This window comes from Pteropus medius, unplaced genomic scaffold (assembly GCF_902729225.1).
Source record: "Pteropus medius unplaced genomic scaffold, Ma_sr-lr_union100, whole genome shotgun sequence".
NCBI classification, from domain to species: Eukaryota; Metazoa; Chordata; class Mammalia; order Chiroptera; family Pteropodidae; genus Pteropus; species Pteropus medius.
Window position 1 is genome coordinate 7973662 of NW_024346062.1, and position 9962 is coordinate 7983623.

A 9962-nucleotide genomic window follows, 5' to 3' on the forward strand; every position below is an offset into this window, starting at 1 on the left:
CTGCCCACATGTGATCAGCCCAAATTCAGTCACTCAGCTGCACCAAAATGCAAAGTGCAGCTAGTAGAATCTGTCACATCTTATATTTGTATCACACAATTTTTAAAGGGCTTTCTTATACTTCACTGTATGTATGATTTCATGGAAGGCAGTAAAACATAACGGTTAAAAGTATGAACTCTAGAGTTAGAATCACTTGGATTTGTCTGCTGGCTTCACTATTTGTAGCATAGGTGTCATGTAGGGCGAATTAACTCTGTATCTCATCTGTAAAATGGTGATAATAAAATCTCACCCGTAGGTTTATTAGACATATTAAATGAGTTTAATGAGTTTAATGAATTAAATGAGTTTAACCCATATTAAAGGGTTTAGTGTCTGGCATGTATCTGGCATGTAGTAAGTACTCAGTAAGGATTAGCCATATTGTCATGTTAGAACTATTGTATTAGAGTTGTAGCAATTTAATGGCAGGTGGGCATTAAATGATGTGAAATGTAGAGGAGCAGCAGCAGAAGCCAAAAGAGAAAGAGCCATAGATTCGTCCATTAAGCTATATGAATAATTGCAGAAAGATCTGCTTCGATATAGTTGTTTGGTACCAAAGATAAAATAGGCAGGACTTCCAGTTCACAGCAATTTTCAGTTTATGTGTTTAGAACTGCAAAATAAATGATCTCTAAACAAATCAAATGACATTGCAGTCAATTTAAGTCCTAGAAGGTTGAGTTGAGGTCTTATTCTGCAGGTCTCATATTAAGGCAAGTAAACCATGCCTTGGAAAAAGATGCTTATCAATGCGAGATTCACATCTGTCCTTCCTTCTCTCAGAACAAAAACTTTTAGTAGGTCACAACCAGAGGACCTGAGTCAGTTCATTCCACCTGAGTCAGTATTTGACTGTACTTTATATGTACATTAATGTAAGAATATAAGAATATTGCCATTGGCATGTCTTTATTTTTGAAAATTTCACTTCTCTCTCCATCTTCTATTGCTCCCTCTCCACCCACGTCATATAATTTTTCAATTTTGTCACTTTCGTAGTTTCTTAGTAATTGTTCAAATATCCTTTTTGTAAAAATCCTATTTTAAGAATAAACTTTTTGCTTTGACATATAGATTCACATGCAGTTTTAAGTAATAATACTATTAATCCCTTTACCACTCAGTGTCCTCCATAGGCAATGCATACTAATATAATATAGTACAGTATCATGTAATATCACAACCATAATATTGACATTAATACTGTCAAAATACATGACATTTCCATCATCACAAGAATCCGTTTTATAACCACACCAACTTCCCAGCCACTGCCACCCTTTCCTCAAACTCTAGCAACCACTAATCTGTTTTCCATTTTTATAATTTTGTTATTTCAAGAATGTTATATAAATGAGATCATATAGTATATAACCTTTTGTAATGGCATTTTTTTATTCAGCATGATTTTTCTGGTGATATTACTTTAGGTTGTTGAATGTATCAATAGTTCATTTTTTTTTTTTTATTGCTGAGTAATATTCTATGGTATAGGTGTTCCGTTTTATTTTTACCATAAACTAATTGAAGGTTATCTGGGTTATTTTCTGTTTGGGGCTATTACAAATAGACCTACACTAAATATTAATGTACAAGATTTTGTGTGAATATATGTCTTCATTTCTCTGAATATATGTCTTCATTCCCCAAAACAATTGCTGTACTAGAAAATGTTTGCATGTTTAGTTTTTTAAGCAACTGTTCAACTATTTTCCCGAGTAGCTGTGCCACTAATCTACATTTGACATTCCCACCAGCAATGAATGATCTAGATTCTTCTCATTCTCACTAAAATTTGGTGTTGTCATTATTTTTTAAGCCATTCTGGTAGGTATTTAGTGATCTCTCTCCTCTCTCTCTCTCTCTCTCTCTCTCTCTCTCTCTCTCTCTCTTGCATTTCCCTAACGATTAATAATGTTGAGCATCTTTTCTTGTGATTATCTGCCATCTGTACATCTTCTTCAGTGAAATGTCTCTTCATGTCTTTTTTTATTCCCATGTCCCAAGTGGATTATTTTCTTTTTTACTGTTACATTTTGAGAGGTGTTTATATATTCAGGATTCAGAATATCTTTTTGTCAAGCATACACATACCTTTTGTCACATATGTGGTTTCAAATATTTTCACCCACACTATAGCTTCTCTTGTCATTCTCTTAACAGAGTCCTTTGCTGACCAAATTTTTTAATTTTGAGCAAATTAATTTATCAGATTTTTCTTTTATGGATTATGCTTTTGGTGTCCAGTCTATGAATTCTTTTCCTAATCCTTGGATCCCCAAAACTTTTTTTTTTTTTGGTAAAAGCTTTATAGTTTCACAATTTTACATTTGATTTTGTTATTTATTTTGAATTAACTTTTGCATAAGGTGCCATATGATCATTGACAAAAACTCCTGGAAATAATAAGTGATTATAGCAAGATTTTAGGATACGAGGTTAAGATAAAAAAGTCAATTATTTTCCTATATACCAGCAATAAACAAGTGGAATTTGAAATTAAAAACATAATACCATTTATATTAGCACCCCCTAAAATGAAATACTTAGGTATAACTCTAATAAAACATATACAAGATCTATATGAGGAAAACTATAAAACTCTGATGAAGGATATTAAAAAATAACTAAATAAATGGAGAAATATTTCATGTTCAATATTGTCAAGATATCAGTTCTTCCCAAATTGCCATCCCAGTCAAAATCCCAGCAAGTTATTTTGTAGGCATCGACAAACTGATTCCTAAGTTTATATGGAGAGGCAAAAGACCCAGGATAGGCAACACAATATTGAAAGAGAAGAACAAAGTTGAAAGACTGACATAACTCAACTTCAAGACTTACTATAAAGCTACAGCAATCAAAAGAGTGTGTTATTGGCAAAAGAATAGATCAATGAGTCAATGAAACAGAATAGAGAGCCCCAAAACCGACCTCATAAATATAGTCAACTGATCTTTGGTAAAGGAGTAAAGACAATATAATGGAGCAAAAATAGTCTTTTCTGGAAAAACTGGAACTGGAAAAACTGGTTATCCACATGCAAAAAAAATAAATCTAAGCACAGGTCTTACACTCTTCACAAAAATTAACTCCAAATAAATCACAGACCTAAATGTAAATACAAAATGATTAAGTTTCTAGAAGGTAACACAGCAGACAATTTAGAAGACCTTGGTTTTGATGATAACTTTTCAGATACAACACCAAAGTCACAGTCTATGGAAGAAAGAATTGATAAGCTGGACTCCATAATAATTAAAATTTCAAGTCTGAAAAAGATATTGTCAAGAGAATGAAAAGAAAAGCCACAGACTGGAGAAAATATTTGCAAATGACATATCTGATAAAGGACTGTTATCCTAAAATATACAAAGAAATTTAAAATAAGAAAACAAATGACCAGACAAAAAAGGGCTAAAGACCTTACAGACACCTCATCAGAGAAGATATGCAGTTAGCAAATAAGCACAGGAGAAGATGCTCAACATCATATATCATCAGGAAAATGAAAATTAAGACAACAATGAGTTACCACTACATACCATTAGAATGGCCAAAATCCAGAACACTGAAAACACTGAATGCTGATGAAAATGTGGAGCAGCAGGAACTCTCATATTCATTGCTGGTGGGAATGCAAAATGGTGCAGCATTTTGGAAAACAGTCTCTCAGTTTTTTACAAAAATAAATATACTCTTACTATATGATCCAGCAATTGTGCTCCTTGGTATTTACTCAAAGAAGTTGAAAACTTATCTTCACACAAAAACATGCCTGCAGATGTTTATAGCAGCTTTATTCATAACTGCCAAAACTTGGAAGCAACCAAGATATTCTTCAGTAGGTAAATGGATAAATAAACAGTGGTAATGGGGTATTATTCAGCACTAAAAAGAAATGAGCTATCATGCATGAAAAGACATGGAGAAAACTTAAATGCATATTACTCAGTGAAAGAAATCAATCTGAAAAGGCTATATACTGTATAATTTCAACTGTATGACATTTTGGCAGAGGAAAACTGGAGACACTGAACAGATCGGTGTTTGCCAGGGACTGGAGTCGGGGGAGGATTTTTAGGATAGTGCAAATACTCTATGTGATACTATGATAGTGAATACATGCCATTATACGTCTGTTTAAATCCATAGAATGTACAACACTAAGAGTGAAGCCTAATGAGAATGATGGGTCAATGTAGTTTCAACAATTGTAACAAATGTACCACTCTGGAGCAGTGGGATGTTGATAACTGGGGACCCTATGTATGTGTGGAGACGGGGGCACATGGGAAATCTTTGTACCTTCATTCAATTTTGCTATAACCTAAAACTGTTCTAAAGATAAAATCTATTTTTTGAGTTTATTAGACAATTAGTTTAAGTAACTATTACAGCAAACTGTATATAGCATGCTATATTATTTTGGTAGTTAATCCCTCTCTACTAGAGAATCTGTGAAACTTTCAGTCAGGTATAGCTTTTTAGTAATGTCAATATTGATTATGTTTCTGGGTCAAATGTGGATTCCTCTACTTTGTTTCTGCTAGTCTATCCTATACCTGATAGTGTATGAATAGCACTAGCTTGTTTACAGAATACAGAGAAAATCTCTGTTTTCTGCAATCACTCAAAATTCAGATAGTATCTGAATATTAATTAATCTTCCTCAAAAATATTTCTAAGTATTTTTTCAGGCTTCCCATCCTTCTCTACTTTACCTTTAAGATACAAATAAAGAGATGTGATGATTCAATAGCATGGAAGCTAGGAGTCTTCGTCAAGAATATTTCAGAAGGAAATTTTATTTCCTAAAATTTGGGTGCAGAATGTTATAGTGCAGAGTCAGGCTTTAGGTGAAGATAGTGGGAGATTTTCATCCACTCACTTATGGTGCGTTTTGTGTTTCCCTATCACAAAGACAAGGCTCACACATCAACCATTAAGAAGCAAACCACACCACACTGGGCAGAAGGTGCTCTCTAGGGAGGACAGGTTTATTACAACCTCCTCACTCTTCAGTTCTTTCCACATCCATCCTTAAAGTTTCATCTCTCTATTCAACTTGATAGGACTCCAAAAAGGAGCTGGGAGGGCTCTGAAATTTAAAGCAGGTGTCGATTTATACTTGGGTATGTAAAAGAGGTAAATCAGGAAGAGCCATGGCAAAACAATAACTCATAATTGCCTCATATCACCCAAGAATCAACCACATTTGTCATTCTAAGATACTTAGGTAGCAAGATCAAGGTATTTGTTTTTTGACCAGTGGATGAACACTAGTAAAGAGATTTTAAATATCCACAAAATTAGACAGAAACAATACATACCAACCAGCTCTACAGCTTACTAAGACAATAGATCCAAGAATAACCAGGTAGATATTGAAGGGAAGTCAAGACTAGATAGGTTTTTCCTAATTTATAAATGCATAGGAAACAAAACAAAACAATTGGGGATTATGAAAGTATTCTGCACTGTTGAATTCAAACTTATTTTACGATATATAAATGAACAGCACAGTTTTAAAGAACATTTACCACAGGAAATTTTAGAAAGTTTTCCTCTCTATTCCCCTAAATCCAGGAAAATTTAGATTCTATGAATCAGGAACAAAAAGATGAGACAACATTCTGGGATAAATAGGGAGTTGGCTACAAACCAGGTGAACTGAGTTATATTAAGAAAGATGAGCATGAAATAAAACTAAAAAGAACGCATCTGCAGAATTGAAAACAGTGTCATAAGTAATAAATTACAGATACAGAAAAATATTTTGTTGATAAGAAAGATATGGTAAGGTAATTCTATTATAGAAAAAAGAAAAATAAATAAAATTATGAAAGAGAAAATTATAGAAACAAGGCAGAGAACAGAGAGCCAACAAATGAAAGAAAAAGAACAAATGAAAATAAAGTGAAACTTAAGATCTAACAGAAGAAGAATTTTGATCTAAGGAAAGACTGGAATACAGATTGAATAGGCTCATTTTGTAGGTAGCAGAATTAATGAAAAGCATCACTCTGAAAAGAGACTATTGTTTAAATATACTCCCAAGTCCTTAGAGAATTCCAAGTGAAAGGAAAGATCCTAGAGGCATCAGGAAAAAAGCAGATTTCCTACCCTAGACTATTGGGCATCTTGTAATAAATAAAATAAACATCTTGTAATAAACAAAATAAACATCTTATAATAATAGAGCAACATCTACAGTTCTGAAGGGGAAAAAAAAGATTGATACTCAGGAATCCTATGCAAAAACAAATTTGTCATTTATGTTTAAAGGCAGCAGAAATGAGTCTCAATTATAGAAGTTCTTATGACATATGCTACTCATCTATTCTCCTTAAATTAACTATAAAGATACATTTCAGCTAAATAAGAGACAAAGCAAATATAAAACTCAATAACAGCATTAAAAGGATTAGTTGTAAACATTGAAGACAATAAAATGTAGAATTAAATTTATAAAAAGATTTTCAAAATGACTTCAAAATAAAAAGGCAAGATCACTTTTTTAAAAAATGACAGAATAAAAGTACTTAACAATAATCTAGATGATGGGTGGATGGGGATACTACTTTCTTTGTATTACATATTTTATTTATTTTGTTCAGTACATTAATCATTAAGGAAACATTTTATTTATTTAATACAATGGTAATCATTAGTAGAATGATAAAACCATATACCGTAAAAATCACTAGGCTAGGTAAAGTTTAGTTTTCATAAGGCAAATTTGAAATCAGTAGAAATATCAAAAACGTAAAAACACACAATCAAAATGACACATGTTAACCGTGTAAAGATGTCAGCTATGACAATGCTATTAATCAGTTCAAATTTTGAATTAAAAATTTTCAATCAAAATTTCAATTTTCAATTAAAATTCAACATAAATATTCTCTGTTGAGTCAAAATACAAAGTCAATTATATGCTCTTTATAGAGAATCACTTGTCAAACAAAATATGAACATTTTAAAATAAAATAGTTAAACTGGTCTGACAAAATTTTTAAAAAAGGACAAAAAAAATAAAGCAGTTATTGTATTACTAATGCTGGTCAGAGTAGAACCCAAAGTAAGGAAAGAGCACTAAACAGGAGAAAGTTAATGATTATTTTATTTTTCTTAAGGATAACTCTGTAATAGAAATGTGATTATGCATATAACATGTCATCAAAATGTACAGAATAAAACTATAAAAGTAATAGACAATAATAATTCTATTAGTGTTTGATGTGATAAAACATTAATAAGTTTTTATGGTATCTGAACAGCATAATTTTTAAAGTTTAATTCTTATGTATATATGTACATATGTAACTTTGTACCCTATGAACAGAAGATAAATTATCTTTTAGGAATCCATGGAAACTTGAACAATTGTTCATAAATTAGACCACAAAGAAAACACTGATAATTTTAAAAACTGAAAATTATATAGATCTTATTGTTTTACTATAAAGCAATAAAATTTAAAATTAATAACAGAAGATTAAACAAGGACTTGAATATATGAACTCTTATAAGTAATAATTAGATTAGAAGGATATCAAAAGTGAAATTATAAAACATTTTAAAAGTAAATATAAATATGCTGTTCTTTTCATTCTTCTATAGGTTTGAAGATATTCATTATAAAGTTTGGAAAACTACAATGTGAGAACTACACAAATTTGAGTACTCTCATTCTGCTCTCTTAAATCTGCACTGGTGGGACTAAGTTTCATGGATGACTTGGATATTAGTCATCATGAGAACAACTTTCATGGTGAATACTACATGGAGAAATTGTGTGCCTTGAAATCATTTGGAAGATCATTCCTGACAGCACCTTGAAGATTTTTTTTCAACCAATTTCATTCACAAGGTATGGCCTTCAAGAGTGTGTGGCCATTCAAACCACTTATACACTTTAATACAATCACCACAATAGAGTTATTCATGTGGGTATTTTAAGTCTGGTGGTATAATCTTCTCAGATGATAGTATGCTTTTGTAAGTTAGAAGTCAACATTAAAAAGGCTCATGGAGTTAATTTAGGTTCTGTACAATTCATCACTCAGCATGTCATTGCAGACTACACGGCCGGAGGAGGAAGGCTTACGTAGGAAGAAAAATGCCAGTTCTCCTTTTAGATAGACTAAAAATCTTAAATTTCAGGTTTATTCTGCTCAGAAGAACATGTACACTTGGATGGGAATTTGGGAGTTAAATATCGAATTCAAATAATCAGAACAATCTGGCTCTTTTTTTCTTTTTTCTTTTTTTAGCTGTGAGAATAAATGGTAAAACTATGTCAGAATATTATTAAGAAGCAAGCATTCTCTCAATTCAAAAGGGCACATTGTTACTAGCAGTGATTCCGGTAAATAAATATTTTTCAGTTGGCCTTCCAGTCTCATATCTGTTTCCTGAGTTGGTCAGTGTTAAACTGCGGTTCCCAGATCTTTGGTAAAATTTGTCTTCTTCTTCTCAAATTTCTGTAGCAGTTACCACTTAATTTTCTTTTTTCACCTTGCTTTTCTTTTCCTCCCTATTTTAATCAAATCAACTCATTATGTAATTAACAAATTAACAGTGTTTAAGTTGTTGCATAAATGAGAATTCAAGAATCTTTTTTGAGAATCTTAAATCTTGCAGCCAAATATTACTTTTCAAATAGTAGGTGATTTTTAAAATTGAGTTTACAAGACTCATTCAGCATTTACTAGCCTTTGATTTCACTAATAACATCAAGATAATGACTGTTAATCATATACATATTAAATTTCTCACTTTAAAGGTTTTTTTTTTGTTGTGTCATTTATCCAGTTTTTAGATAAATGTCTAAATTCAATGGTTGAGATCACAGAGCTAATGAATCATATTCTTAGAAGTGTTTTCCCTCTGGTGAAGTTCAGTACACTGTTGAAGTATTATTGGTTCTAAGAATTAACATTTTTTACCCTAACAATTAACTTGAGAATAGAATAGTTATCTATATAGTAGTCCCCTATTATCAATGGTTTTGCTTTCTGCAGTTTCACTTACCTGTAGTCCAAAAATATTAAATGGAAAATTCCAGAAATGAACAATTTATAAGTTTGAAATTGCATGACATTCTGAGTTGCATGATGAAGTCTTACACTGTCCTGTGCTGTCCTCCCAGGGACATGAATCATTCTTCTGTCTCGTGTATCCACCTGTATTCACTCTTGCCTGTTGGTCACATAGTAGCCATCTTAAATTTTAAATCAGTTATGAGAGAGAGAGAGTAAGAGAGAGAGAGAGACCACATTCACATAACTTTTATTATAGTAGATTGTCATATTCTATTTTATCGTAGTTGTTAATCTCTTACTGTGCCTAATTTATAAATTAAACTATATCATAATATGTATCTATAGGAAAAGCATAGTATATATAGAGTTATGTATTATCTGTGGTTTCAGGCATACTCTAGGGATCTTGGGAAATATCACCCATGGATAAGAGGTGGCTACTGTAGGTGTATCTCCCAAGATTCACCTCCCAAGACAATATAAGAAAGAAAGAAAGAATAAAATTTTTTCTGTTAAATGCCCTTTGTCAGTCTCCACAAATTGCTTTGATTTCTGCTTCAGAAATACATAAATAAAAAGAAAAGAACTGACCGATAGGATTTTGATGATAGAACACATTTCCTTAAATTTAATTCCAATTCTATTTAAATTTAACACAAGTTTATACCTCACAAAATATGTTTTAATTTGTTTGAGGTGAAAGTGGCAGAAGTTTATAGGCATGCTAAAAATAAAAGGCATTCTAAGTCTAAATGACTACCTCATATTAAAACATTTGATTAAAACCAGAATATTTATTATATTTTGATGAGAGGAAACCTTTCCTTAAAGTCACCCAGAACCACCAACCTTACATGTAAACAC

General features: G+C 31.8%; 1 long non-coding RNA gene across 6 annotated transcripts in view; it reads left to right on the forward strand.

The window, feature by feature from the left end:
• LOC120612510 (uncharacterized) overlaps positions 1–8843 on the forward strand; it is a 46520-nt gene extending 37677 nt beyond the window's left edge. For all 6 annotated transcript variants that reach the window (XR_005655462.1, XR_005655461.1, XR_005655457.1 and 3 more), the window contains exon 3: positions 7675–8843. This is a non-coding gene — a long non-coding RNA (uncharacterized LOC120612510). The remainder of the gene's footprint in view (positions 1–7674) is intronic.
• The last annotated feature ends 1119 nt before the right edge of the window (positions 8844–9962 follow it).